We start from the raw sequence: 14,980 nt of genomic DNA on the forward strand, positions 1-14,980 counted from the left end.
ACATCAATCGGAATTGACGTCAAAACTGTTAGGCAAAAATTGCTACTCATTGTGATAATCCTGGGAAGCTGTGATGTCATGATACTTTATACAAACAAAATACATATTATTTAAAAGGCAGGAAAACTAGCACATATAGTAAACAATTTTTTTTCTTGGAAAGATTTATTCCAAAATAGAAAAAAAAACACGAAAACTTGGAAGAATGTATGCTCTTTATGTTAACTTTATGTTTCCCTTTTTGGTCCACCAAATATGTTTACTTTCATTAAGAGCAAATATTATTATGTTAGCCACTAACCTAAGAGCATATACTAAATAATGGCACCACATTTAATTATCACAACTATTTTATGAAGCAGATACTGTTGTTATTTCCAATTTTCAGAGGAAGAAACAGAAATACAGAAAACTCAATTTATACAAGGACCAAAATCTCTGATGAGCAGCAAAAGGCACTGGATCTTTATAAGCTGATTCTAGACTTCATATTGTTAATAACTCCACTATAATGCCTCTCTACTTCTAATAGGTAAATATCAATTAAGATCTGAAATTAGAATGCTTAAGGCAATATGACAGATAATTGCTTAATCTATGTTTAATCAGTAATGATGTACCTAAAATTTGAAATGTCAATAATTTATATTAACTTTAAATCATGTGGAAGTAGAATTCTTGACAATTTAATATCCTCATTAAACTACAAATTCAAGATGCCTTACATTTTCTCATGTTATAATCTATTTCAAGCATTTGCATACTTATTGTAACTAATGGTTTGTAGCAGATATACTTCATTCCAGGGTAAAGAATAATTAATACAGCCATTAATTTATGCATTTTAATAACTATGTTAACTTCACAATGTATACATGTATTGAAACATGATATTATAGTTAGTTTTTCTGTGGCTCTCCCTCATTACACCATAATGTAATGAAGGATAGATTTTATCTTATTTGCCTTTGTAGTTTTAGTTCTTTGAAAAATGTTTGGAATAAGAAACATTGCCAAAATTATCACAGCATCAATAAATGTGTTTGTGTAGGGATCTGTCCAAATGCTGAAAATACTTTAAACAGTTGATCTTACAATATGTAAACTTTATAGTCTGGTGTTGAAGAGTGAATATTTATGGTTTGCTTTCATATGACTTAGGATAATCATTAATTATACATATATATGTTGTTTATTTGCTTAATATTTTGTCAATATCACTAATTTGTAAGCTCTATGAGGGTCAAAATGCTGGCATTTTTATTTTGCCACTATAGTTCCAACACTTAGCCCAATGCTTGGCAGATGGGCACTCAAGTTTAATGATCTATTAATTATCCACATCCACATAAAATTAATAAATTCAGGAAGAGTTGGCAAATCGCTCTCTCTCTTTTTGTTTTTGTTTTGGTTTTTGTTTTTGTTTTTGTTTCCCTTCAAAACACATATTGGCTTTTCCAAGTCTAAATCATCTGGGAAAGATATGCATGTTCACCTGAGGCTCTGATGAGTGCCTTAAGCTATAGAGTAAGCATCTGGGTATCATGACCCAGAAGAGTCAAACTGCAGCAACACTATGCTTCATTTAACCTAAGATACGAAACCAAAGACATAAAAATTTTTAAAAAAGGAAGGCAGTTAATTAAATTAACAGGACTTTTTTTTTTGTTATGCATTTCTGACTTTGTTTATACAACGATAAATTTGGCATTTTTTTTTTTTTAATTTGGCATTTTTTATGGCACTAAAAGAGCATATAGAAACCAGAAAGAAAAAAAATAAAAATAAAAAGAAGTTGCCTATGCGGCTAAGATACTTGGGCTATGTTCAAAGCCCATCTGAGTTTTGATTGCTCTGGACTTGTTTTAGTTTCTATTTACTCCTACTCTGTCCAGTTCCCTATCTTTTAGTAAGGAACTCTGATTTTTCTTTGGATACAATTTTGTTGAAATGTAAATAAAAATACCCTATTCCCAAGAGATCTAAGTTAAGCTAACCAGATTTTCTCCCTAGAAATTTGAGGTTCCCAAACCAAGTGAAGCTATTGGAGCTGACAAATTCCAAGAAAAACACTCTCAAATATTTCTATCCAGATATTCAAACAAATCTGTTTTCTAATCTTTCTAAGCTTGGTGATATAGTGGTTTATTTTAGCCTGTGAACTGCTTTATACTTGTTGAATGGTATTATCTTGCATCAAGTTAGCCAGAGTCAGTTTAACTTGCCTGCAACAAGAACATCAGCAGCTAGATCAAACAATGATGAAACATTGTGAGTTTCCATTAGTGGGGTGAATTCGTTGTGGGAGTGGTTAGGTTGATTCATCTGCTAGTAATGATTGCAATGTATTAGAATAAAAGGACAAAAGTACCAAAAAGGATCAAAGAGGAGGCTGTTGAAAAGATTGCATAAGAAGCCAGGATTGTCTCAGGGAGTTAAAATGAAATGTATTTAATGTTATATAGTTTCAGCCATAAAATTCATCATGGCTTCTTTACCCTAGCTACCAATGAGTAAGATAAGTGAATGCCAATGCCAAAGCTAAATATTGAAGTAGAAGCCTATTAAGTTCATCACATTTCATCACTATTGTCTTTCTCATGATTTCAGTGGTCACTCAAGGCTCTACTATTGTAGGGTGCTGCATGCCCCCATACATATGATTGCCCCACATATATCCACCTTTTCCCTACTTACAGACTATCTCTGATATAGCCTTTTACAAGAAACTCTTCTCTGTTCCACCATGATGCCTCTCCTTGTTTTAAACCAATGTCCCCTATTTAATATGTCAAAAGTCATTATTCTAATTTTGAAAAAAATGAGTATATTTGACACACTATGTTACACTAGTTTCAGGCATACAACAAAGTGATTCAACATTTCTACATGTTATGTTCATCACAAGTGTAGCTACCATCTGTCACAACACTATTATAATATCATTGACTATATTCCTTATGCTGTACCTTTTATTACTGTAATTTACTTCATAATTGGAAACCTGCATCTCCCCCTCCCCTTCATCCATTTTGCTCATCCCCCTACTCCCTTCCCTCTGGCAACTAACAGTTTGTTCTCTGTATTTATCGATCTTATTCTGCTTTTTGCTTGTTTATTCATTGGTTTTGATTTTTGGATTCCACATATGAGTGAAATCATATGGTATTTGTCTTTCTTAGTCTGACTTATTTCGCTTAGTGTAATAACCTCTAGGCCTACTTGTGTTGTCACAAATGGCAAGATATCATCCTTTATATAGCTGCATAATATTCCATTATATATCTACACCACCTCTTCCTTATTTGTCTATGGGTGGGCCCCGAGACTGCTTCCATATCTTGGCTATTGTAAATAATGCTATAATAAACATATGGATGCATATATCTTTTTGAATTAGCATTTTTTAGGGTGGATGCCTACTAAGAGAATTACTAGATCATATGATAATCCTATTTTTAAGTTTTGGCAAAATCTCCATACCATTTTCTACAGTACCTTTACCAGTTTACATTCCCATGAACAGTCTATGAGGGTTCCTTTTTTCCTGCCTCTTCATCAACACTTGTTATTTCTTGTCTTTTTCATTCTAGCCATTCTGACAGTTGTAAGGTATTATCTCATTGTGGTTCTGATTTGCACTTTCCTGATGATTACTGATGATGAACATACATCTTTTTATGTATCTGTATGTCTTCTTTGGAAAAATGTCTATTCAGGTCTTCTGCCTATTTTTAAAACAGATTTTTTTTTTTATATTGAGCTACATTAAGTTCTTTATTTTGGATGTTAACTCCTTATGGGATATATCATTTGCCTTTTTGTTTTGTTGATGGTTCTTTTTTTGTATAAAAATGTTACTATTACTCTATGTTTTTAATATACTATTAAAATATTTAATACTTTAATATTTTAAATACTTTTAATAAAGTATTTTAATATACTATTAAATATTAAATACTCCATGTATTTAATATACTATTTCAGACTTCATGGTCCTCTACTTTGCTCAGTCTTCTCACTCAGCAAATGATGTGGTCTTCCACTTCATTAAGAAATATGATGCTATCAGCATTATGCTCAGCATCAGCCAGCACATGGATCAGTGAGTCTTTACCCCACCATACTGTCACTTACTTCATGCTCTTATTCAAGATATCCTCTCTTATTCGCTTGTGACTGGTCTTTACTTTGCTTGTCTCACAGCAGCTCTTTCTTTCACAGGAGGTCTCCTCTTCTCTGGAAAACACACAATTTCACCTCTTGTTGACCCTCATACACCCATGCTCTCAATAATTATTGTACTTTTCACATTGCATATAAAATTCCTATTAGTGTTCCTGATATTCCTACTAAAGCATGTGACTTCTTAAGGTTGGGCATTATATTCATCATGATATCCATTATCCTTGAACAAGAAAGTCATGTTCTATGTGCTGGATATGGTGCTAGGCACTATAAATACATAAATGGAAAACACACATTTCCTCAAGATCAAGAATTTTAAACTAGGTGAATCTCACAAATCTATTTAAAGATTACAGATGAAAATGATAGTTTAACAGAAGTAAGGATAAGAGAATAAAGAAGAGCGTGATGTAAATCATGTAAAAGTGGGAAGTAAATGACATGGAAGGTTTTTTTTAAGTTTTATTTATTCATGAGAGAGAGAGAGAGAGAGAGAGAGAGGCAGAGACACAGGCAGAGGGAGAAGCAAGCTCCATGCAGGGAGACTGATATGGGACTCAATCCCGGGTCTCCAGGATCACACCGTGGGCTGAAGGTGGAGCCAAACCACTGGGCCACCGGGGCTGCTTGGAAGTTTGGTTTTTTTTTTTTTTTTTTTTTTTGGGGGCTAGTTGACATTTGAGAATTTTCATGAGTGACTTGTTAGTTGGAAAAATAAGGTAGTTTTTTTACTTAAAGTCTCAACTCTGACATATAAAGTTCTTAGAAGTCATCACTGCCATTCTCACATTTTAAAAAAATGATTGAACAAACTGAAAATCAAGGATTTTTCAGATCAATCAGGAATTTGAAGGCACAGGGCAACTGTCACCGAAAAGCTGAAGAGGCAAGCAAACCCAGAGAATCACAGCTGAGTCTAGCCTAATGTTAATAGAAGCCATTGGACCAAATGATAACTGGTGGTAACAGTTAAATGAAGGTATGCATATTTAGGAGCCAGGTTTTTTGTTTGTTTGTTTGTTTGTTGTTTTTTTGTTGTTGTTTTGTTTTGTTTTCTTTTTAGGAGCCAGTTTTTGTATGAACATGCATTTCATTGCTTTAGGACCTTTTTTTCTTTTTTTTTTTTTAAGGCTTTATTTATGTATTCATGACAGACAGACAGAGAGGCAGAGACATAGGCAAAGGGAGAAGCAGGCTCCCCTTGGGGAGCCTGATGTGGGACTCAATTCTGGAACTCCACAATTACATCCTGAGCCCTAAGCCAAAGGCAGATGCTCAACCGCTGAGCCACCCAGGTGCCCTCATTGCTTTAGGATTAATTTCCATGTCATACAGTAATTGCCACTGGTGCTTCTTCCTTGGTGAAATGTCTGTCATGTCTTTTGCATATCTTCCTAATAAGTTTTTAAATTTCTTATTTTTGAGTTTTGAAAGTTGTTTATATACTCCAGGTATAAGGAATCACCTGGATTTTGGTAGGAATATCATTAATCTGATATATTAATCTGTGGAGAATTTATAACTTTATTATGTTGAACTGTAAAATTCATGAACTTGGTAGATGTATTTATTTAGGTGTATATTTTATTTATTTCATCAACATTTTTATGTTTCAGCCTACATACATAGCCTATTTTATGAGATTTATACATAAGCATTTCATTTTTTGAGCAATTATAAATTGCACTGTGTTTTTATTTATTTATTTATTTGTTAAAAGATTTATTTATTTATTCATGAGAGACACAGAGAGAGAGAGGCAAAGACATAGGCAGAGGGAGAAGCAGGCTCTTTGCAGGAGCCCAATGAGAGACTCGATCCCAGATCCCAGGATCACAACCTGAGCCGAAGGCAGCCGCCCAACCATTGAGCCACCCAGGTGTCCCATGCACTGTATTTTAATTTTAGATTCCATATATTAATTGTTAATATGTAGACATGTAATTTTTTTGGTGTTTTGATCTTGTATCCTGCAACCTTGGAAAACCTCATTATTTAAGGTGATTATTTTCTTAAATTTTTTTTTAATTTTTTTTCTTAAATGTTTTTAATAAAAAAATTTAGATTCTTTGGAATTTTCTTTATAAATAATCTTGTTAACTCAAATAGGGATAGTTTTAGGATTTCTTTCCAATATATATTATTTTATTTCATTTTCTTGTCTTATTACAGTGGCTAGAAATTCTGGTATTTTGCTGAATGCAGGTGGAAACAACAGACATTATTATTTCTCAACATTTAGTCTTTCACCATTAAGATAGATATTAGCTGTAGGTTTTTGTGGACATTCTTTATCAAGTTGAGGAAGTTCCCTGATATTCCTTAAAGTAAACTCCTTATAGATGCATATTGTTAGATTATGCATTAATTAATTAATTTATTTATTTATTTATTTTTAAAGACTTTATTTATTAATGAGAGACAAAGAGAGAGAGAGAGGCAGAGACACACACAGAGGGAGAAGCAGGCTCCATGCAGGGAGTCTGACGTGGAACTTGATCCCAGGTCTCTAGGATCAGGCCCTGGGCTGAAGGCACCCAGGCTGCCCAAATTATGCTTATTTTTAATCCTCTCTGCCAATCTCTGTCTTTTAATTGGTCTATTTGACCGTTTATATTTTTTAGCATTGATTTATTAAATACGACATTTTATTTTCTGTATTTCATTTGTTTCCTCATTTTTTTCTTTTCTTACATTCCCGTAAGTGACTTGAATTTTTTTGTAGGATTGCCTCTTGACTTATTCAGGTTTTTTGTTTGTTTAGTATATTGCTTTGTATGTGTTTCTTAGTGGTTGTTCTACATATTACAATATATACATGTAACTTAGCCCAGTCTACTAATATTGATGTTTTACTGATTCAACTGAAATCTTCCCTTTAAAATGCTTTACCTTCTTTAACTTTAAAGAGAAATTTCCTAGGGTATAAGTTTACTGGCAACAGATTTTCTCAGTTTCCCTTTGTCTGAGACCGTCTTTATTTCCCCCTCTGTTCTTGATATTTATTTTCACTGGATAAAGACTTTATGGTTACATTTTTCTTCCAGTACCTGTAAATTGTCATGTACATCCTTCTAGTCCCTATAAATTTCAGATAAGAAATCTGCTCTAATTCAAATTGGTGTTCTATTATTAGAGGGCTTTCTCTGATCTCTTTAGAGAATTTTGTGTTTGTCTTTAGGTTTCAGAAGTTTAATTATAATGTGTCCTGGCATGGATTTCTCTGAATTTATCCTTTTTAGAGTTCATTCACCTTCTTTAGCTTTTAGATTTATGTCTTTAACCAAATTTGGGAAGTTTCAGCCATTATTTCTTTGAATAGCTCTCTCCTCTCTGCTTCTGGGATTCAAATGATAAGAACATTAATTTATATTGTAAATTTTAAAAGTTCATGTTTTCCAGATGCCTCAACATCTCCACAAACAGGCTATAAGCATTTCACCCATGTGATTAGCACTAGTGTGATAAAGTTTGCCACTGCCACAAGTTCTCCTTGCTCTCCCCTATGACCCAGTGACATCCAAATGTACCAGTGACATTCTCTCACACTGAATCCTCCACCCTGGTTCCCAGTGAAGGCACTTGTCCACAAGTCCTCCGTCTGTTTCAGCTTGCAATTGTTTGGCTGAGCTAACTCCCTTGGTTCTATCCCCAGGCCTCCTCATGGCTTGCAGTGACTCTTTCTCTAAGACCTATACATATAATAAACTTTGTTTTCCTATACCCCTCTTATGTTTCCTTTTATGGCCATACTGGAGTGGCCATTTCATGAAAGAGTACAGAATATAACTCTTAGAGCACCTGAGTGGCTCATTCAATTAAGTGTCTGCCTTCAGCTTGTCATGATCCCCAGGTCCTGGAATGGAACCCCCATTCAGGTTCCCTGCTCAGTGGGGAGTCTGCTTCTCTCTGCCCCTGCTCCTCTCCCCACTTACGCTCTCTCTCTTTCTCTCTCAAACGAATAAATAATATCTTTTAAAAACCCATAACTCTTTTGCTATTGGTCCACAGATTACTAAGACTATGCTAATTTTGTTGTTGTTTTTGTTATTCAAACTATGTTCTCTCTGTTTTTCAGACTGAGTAAATCCTACTGATCTGTCATTAAGTTCAAGGAATCTATCTTCTGGCATATCTGCTCTACTACTGAAACCATCCCAAATTTTATTCTGTTTTTGGTGATTTTATTTTTTTTGTCAGTTCTTTTTTTTTTTTTAATTTATTTATTTATGATAGTCACACACAGAGAGAGAGAGAGAGAGAGAGGCAGAGACACAGGCAGAGGGAGGAGCAGGCTCCATGCACCGGGAGCCCGATGTGGGATTCGATCCCGGGTCTCCAGGATCGCGCCCTGGGCCAAAGACAGGCGCTAAACCGCTGCACCACCCAGGGATCCCCTTTTTTGTCAGTTCTATAATTAACATTGGATTATTTGTATAATTTCTATTTTTTTGCTGGATTTACCATCTTTTCTGTTGCTTCAAAAGACTATGCAATTACTTCCTGAATTTCATATATATTATGCGTACTTTAAAATTCTCGTCAGATAACTACACCATCTGATTCATTTTGCTGTTGGCATCTGCTGACTTTCTCATTTATGATTTCCCTTGTTCTTAGTATGAGTGGTTTTCAATTGTATGCTTGCATGTTTTATTTTTCAAGTCCTACAGTGTCTAAACAGTCTGAATTCTTTTTTTCCACCTATCAGAATCTTTCTATTTTTTGTTGTTTTTGTTGCATTATGTTTAGGATTTTTTTTTTTTTAGTTGCAATTAGGCATATTTGAGAAGAATAGAGTTACTCTAACTCTATGGAATACAAAAAAATTCCATATTTCTAGATTATTTCATGTTTTTGTTTTGACAAATCTGATTGGTTACTTTTTATGTCTTGAGCTTCATTCTTATAACTTTAATCCTTAATTCTTTAATATTTATTATATTATATTATTTATTTATTTATTTATTTATTTATTTAATTATTTAAGAGAGAGAATGGTGTGGTGGAGGGACACAAGAAAAGGGAATCTTAAGCAGATGTAAGTGGAGCCCAACCCAGGACTCAATGTATAACCCTTAGATCACAACAGATGTAAGTGGAGCCCAACCCAGGACTCAATGTATAACCCTTAGATCACAACTTGAGTTGAAACCAAGAGTCAAACACTCAACTGACTATGCCACCCACACACCCCTTCTTTAAATATATTTAATATATGTATTTTATTTTTTATGTTTGTCATAGCCAATATTTAATGTCTCTGAATATGATATCTATTATTTCTTCTGATTCTTGCTGGTCCTGCCTGCTTCTGCTTATGTTTTGTAAGTTTCAGAAATCAGCTTATTTCCCCTAAAATTTACCACAGGAATGCTTTGATACCTTTCTGACTGTGATTTTCTATAGGATATTTGCATTTGCTCCCATCTGTTTGGAAGGGTACTGGAGAATCTTCCAACCCAGGATCATTCTGAGCTGTAGGTTTTAAATCTTTCATTTAGTAAAAATTTGGTTATAAACTCATGAAGGATTCTATTTATCATTACAAATATACAGTAGGCTTTTTTTTCTACTTCAAACATCAAGTTTCAGATTGGCATTTTTTTCTTAGAGTTCCCCACTCCTGGAGTCATTGGGAGGAGAACACTTCTAGTTTCCTGTTTTAATGATGATTTAGATTTTGTGGATTCTGATTTTATGCAGGGTTGGGGGGATACTGGTCTCTTAGAGTAGTCTCTTCCACAATGACAGGGTCCTGGGCCTTTTTCTTCTCCTGTATTCCTCTGAAACTGAAATTTGTTTTAAAGATTTTATTTATTTATTAGAGAGAGAGAGAGAGAGAGAGAGAGATGCAGAGACACAGGCAGGAGGAGAAGCAGGCTCCATGCAGGGAGCCTGACGTGGGACTCTATCCTGGATCTCCAGTATCAGGCCCTGGGTGGAAGGCGGCACTAAACCGCTGAGCCACCCATACTGCCCTGAAACTGAAAATTATGTTCATCTGTTTTGGTTAATGCTGTCAGGATAGAGAAAGCTCTTGTCAGTGTTCTACTTACCTTTTTGGTCCTTGTCTTCTCTTAGTTTGTACCTTTTAAATATTAATTTTATTTCTTGTTCATTGATGTCTTTAAATAAAATTTTAAACATTCTCCTTTTTTGTTGTTTTCTGAAGATGAGTATGGTATGACATCTGTTTACCATACACTGTACTTATAATTTAAAAAAATATGTGTGCTGACATAGGAGGATGAATGCTAGGTTTTGGTGTTTTTGATATCATCTCTGTAAATAAGTTTTAAAGGCATAAAAGAATTCTTTGCAAACTCCTACATAAATCCTGCAGTATTGTACACAGAAGTAATGGTTAAGACATATTAAGATAAGGGATAACATAACAACAGGATTGTATCTACTTGGGAAAAGTATATTGTTTCTTGCTCCCTATGAAGAAAAGCAACATCCTTTTCAACAATAATTTCCCTCAATTTCTCCTCAAGCTATATTCTGTGTTAGAGAGTCAAGCAGAGAAAAGAGAGCAAACTCAGATGAATTAAGAAAAAATTTTCAAAAGTTTTAACCAGTTCTACTAAGTAGCAGCACGTTTACATTTTGCATTTTCTTCTTTCCTAAATATTCACATCTAAAATCAACCTCTAAGATCCCTGATTTTAAAATCTCAATACAGAATTAATTCATAGAAAGTACATTGTTGACTAGGTTGTTTAGATGGCAATTCATAATGAATTTTGAGCTAGTCTGTGAAAGGGCAAAATTGTTACTATAAATCTATCCCTCATAGTACTATGTCTAGTTAATATGACAAGAGTAATAACTAGAGTAGCCTGGGAATTTGAGAAATGTAAGTAAATAAAATTTTCTTACAGAAGACCTTTGAATTTTAAAACAAAAATCTATTTTAAAATATTTGTTTTATTAAAGGTTTTATTATTTATTTGAGAGAAAGCAAGAGAGCACAAGCAGGGGGAACAGCGAGCAGAGGGAGAAGGAGAAGCAAGTTCCCCACAGAGCAGGGAGCCCAACATGGCGCTTGATCCCAGCACCCCAGTCAAAGGCAGATGCTTAACTGATGGAGCCACCCAGGTGCCCCACAAAAAACTATTTTAAATTAGATTTATATATGAGTTAAATAAAAATAGATACACTAAAATATAGAATAATCATTTTAACAAATATTTAGTAGTGAGTAGCTATTATTTACAAGGCAATTCAAAGTGAACATAAGGCTTTGAACTCATGGGAACTGCATCCTAGTGGGTGAGTTTATAGAAATTTATCTAGTAGCGATTATATCAAGAAAAAGATTTATCAAATGCATAAAAATGTTAAACCCTGTTAAATGTATAAATACCTAGTTTTCCAAGTAACACTCTATGTCAAAATTTTCTCAAAAAAATTTCTCAGAATTTTACTTAAGCCATTAGCATCTCAAAATAATAAATACATGAGTGTATTATTTTCTCTGTCAGAATAAAAAAATCTCTAGATCGTGCATATTTTTTTAATGTTATGGAATTTCTGTGTTCTTTTAAGGCCAAATATTTTTTAATAGTGAGGTATATGTGCTAGATTAACTTCCTTAGAGCTTCAACATGCTACTATCTGTATTCTTTAGTCAATATGTTACTGAAACTGCTCTTAACAGCATCACTACTGACCTCTCTTCTGTCAAAATCAAATTACACAGTTTTCCCTTTACCTGAATTACTAATAGTCTTCTCAAATGATTGCCATACTTCCAGTTAGTGCACATTCTATTAATCCTGCAAACTATAAAATTACATTTTTAAAAGCACAGACTGGTTATGCCACCTCCATGGACAAAATCTTTCAATGCTTTCTATATAAATTAAGTAAGATACATTAAAGAAATAGAAAGCAAGTTTGGCATGTCAAACACAGATCATTTAATATAGATAACTGGTTACTCGGATATGAAAAGGATAAAGCAAAAATGAGATCCACAAGAAGCATCATGGCCACTAAGCCTTTGAGAAACAAAGGGCCAGAAGTGTCACCAGTAACTAGATGTTCAACAAAGGTACTGTGCTGACTGTCAGGGGGATTTTAGATGGCATGTTGGCACATGGCTAGGGTCCTGGGGGAAGAAAGAGGAGGTGGAGGAGTGTGGTGAGAACTTTATAGCTAATTCTTAGGCCACTCTGGAAAGTGTAATCAAATGGCATTGGAGCTGCTTCTGTTGATGCTGAAATGAGTGAGAGAGGCTGGAGGCTGAGAGTCCCTTCTCTGATCCTCTAAACTTTGAATCATACGCCATTGCCTCCCAGACAATAAGGAAATCACAGGAATGATTCTCATCCCCAGTATAATAGAGCATATTATAAAATTGGTAGCCTGGCACTGAGAGACAGTAAGTACCACAGTTTATTCCACTCATGATAAACCCTTGCTTCCATATTAATCTACTACTAATGTATCACTACTTATTCTTTATTAGATTATTCCCTATCACCCTGAACACACTATACTTGCCATTACACATTTTAAAACATAACAATTTTGTATCCCTAGAGTACATTTCCTCTTTCTCCATCACTGGAAATTGTATCTATCAATCCTCTAGTTCCTCTCTTAAATTTGATTTCCTTATAAAGATTTTTCTTAGCATCGTGTTTGGCATATAGTCTATGTGAACTTTGTGTGTTTAATGAATAAAGTACATTTTCCATCTATTTTTGTATCTCTCTCAAGGACTAGACCCTAGCTTTTTAAAACAAAATAAATATTGTTGTGAAAATTGTATAACTTCACAAGTTCCTTCAGGATAGAAATGATTTCTTAGTCACATCTGCAGTCCCCAGATGTTAAGTGCTCAGCAATTGATGGAATTTCCAAAATTGATGCATACAAAAACAGAAAAGCAATCAGTCTTTTTTTTTAATTAAAGATATTTATTTATTTATGTATTTATTTATGAGGGACACAAAGAGAGAGAGAGGCAGAGACACAGGCAGAGAGAGAAGCAGGCTCCATGCAGAGAGCCGGATGTGGGACTCTATCCTGGATCTCCAGGATTATGCCCTGGGCTGAAGGTAGCGCTAAACTGCTGAGCCACCCAGGCTGTCTGCAATCAAATTCTTATGAATAAAAAAAAAATTCTTATGAATATATGAACTTTAATTTTGGGAGGGCAAAAAGTTTAGCTTTTTCAGAATCCAAATTTATTTAGTTTTTCTACTTTATGCTTTGCTACTCTTTATTTATGATTAATATTTAAGAGATTAAAACATACTTTATTTTTAACTGCCCAGAAGTTTTTCTATTAGGTTGATGTTTGAAAATTACAAGGCATTACTTTATTATTTTTTCCTTTATCAATTATGGCAATAAGTCAAGAAATGTGAAAAGTTGTCTACCTAACCATGTGACATCTTAATATGTTCCTCTCTAGAAACATCTCCTGACTTTAAAAAAAAGGATGCACTGTCAGTAGTAATTTTTCTTCATGACATAGCAAAAAATGATACCTTTCTGAATACCCTTTCATTGTTTTATATCTGCAGATAATCAATGTCTTCAGGAAAAAGTGAGCATTTGAATAACTTGTTAGCTCTGAGTTCGATAAACAAGGTTTCAGTGAGTGCTTCAATATCAAAAGTAATTTCAACTTATATTTGATCAACAGAAAAATAATTTAAGTTATTTTTCTTTTTTGACATCACTAACTTCAAAATTACTATTTTAATAGATTGCTCAGAGGAGAGAAAATAACTTTTTTAATTTCAACGACAAATCTTATTTATTTGTATATCAATATTCTAAATAAGCATGTATAATAAGAATAAAAATTATGCTATATGTAAAAGCAAACAATTATCCAAGAATCTGCTGAATTGTCAATTTTTTCAGTGCAAGAGTGTTTGACAGGAGTGTTTGACATATAAATTTCAGTCATTGATCTTATGAGTTAAAAATTCATTTTCATTTATCAATGTTTTGTCATTGTCATGATGTCAAGGCATTGCTTTCTGAATGTGCTTGTTGAGGACTCCAAAGTATGGAAGAAGTAAGCAATAAAAAACCATTAGACGCTAATTTTAAAAATAATCAAGAGTGAATCTATTTAAATATATTCCACCATAATTTGTTCCTGTTTATATCTCTAAAAATATATTATGCTTAATATATTTTATTGTGCAAAAACAATGCAAAATTGATATATTTCAAAATGAATGCTCATTTAGCAGATGAAAGACAAACAAAGCCAAACAATTAAAATAAGTTATTGTTACCACCTTCTTAGCAAATGGGGCAGCACATCATAAAATAAGGAACTGTTAGCTAGGATGTGGTAGAAAATTACTCAGATCAGAGAGCTGAAAGCTATTAGCACAAAGGAAGAAGGATAAGGCAACAAAAGTAGGGAAAGAATGTGTCTGTTCTGCAGAACAAGCAGCTCCTACTAAGGAGATGTATGGCCACGTGTTCCACCAGATACCCCCTTGGGTGAACTGGTTTCAGCAAGATTGGAGCTAAGCATCTGTGCAGAAGCCCCCTGAATTTCCCTAAAGTTACCTTTAGTTCATTATAATACTAAGATTTCCTCATAGAGGTGGGGTTTTTGGCCATTTTTTTTAAACATACAATGTATGCACTATAATGTTGACGTGCTAGGCATGCTCAGTTGAATCTAAGTGCCTAAGTAATGAAATATGTGTAAGTTCCTCAATGTATCAAGCTGCCTGGCTTTACCCTTCTAGCACAGTGAGTAAAAACTTCCTTCGTTAACCCCAAAGGGGGACAGTGCTTG

Source organism: Canis lupus, chromosome 14 (assembly GCF_003254725.2).
Source record: "Canis lupus dingo isolate Sandy chromosome 14, ASM325472v2, whole genome shotgun sequence".
Taxonomy (NCBI): Eukaryota; Metazoa; Chordata; class Mammalia; order Carnivora; family Canidae; genus Canis; species Canis lupus.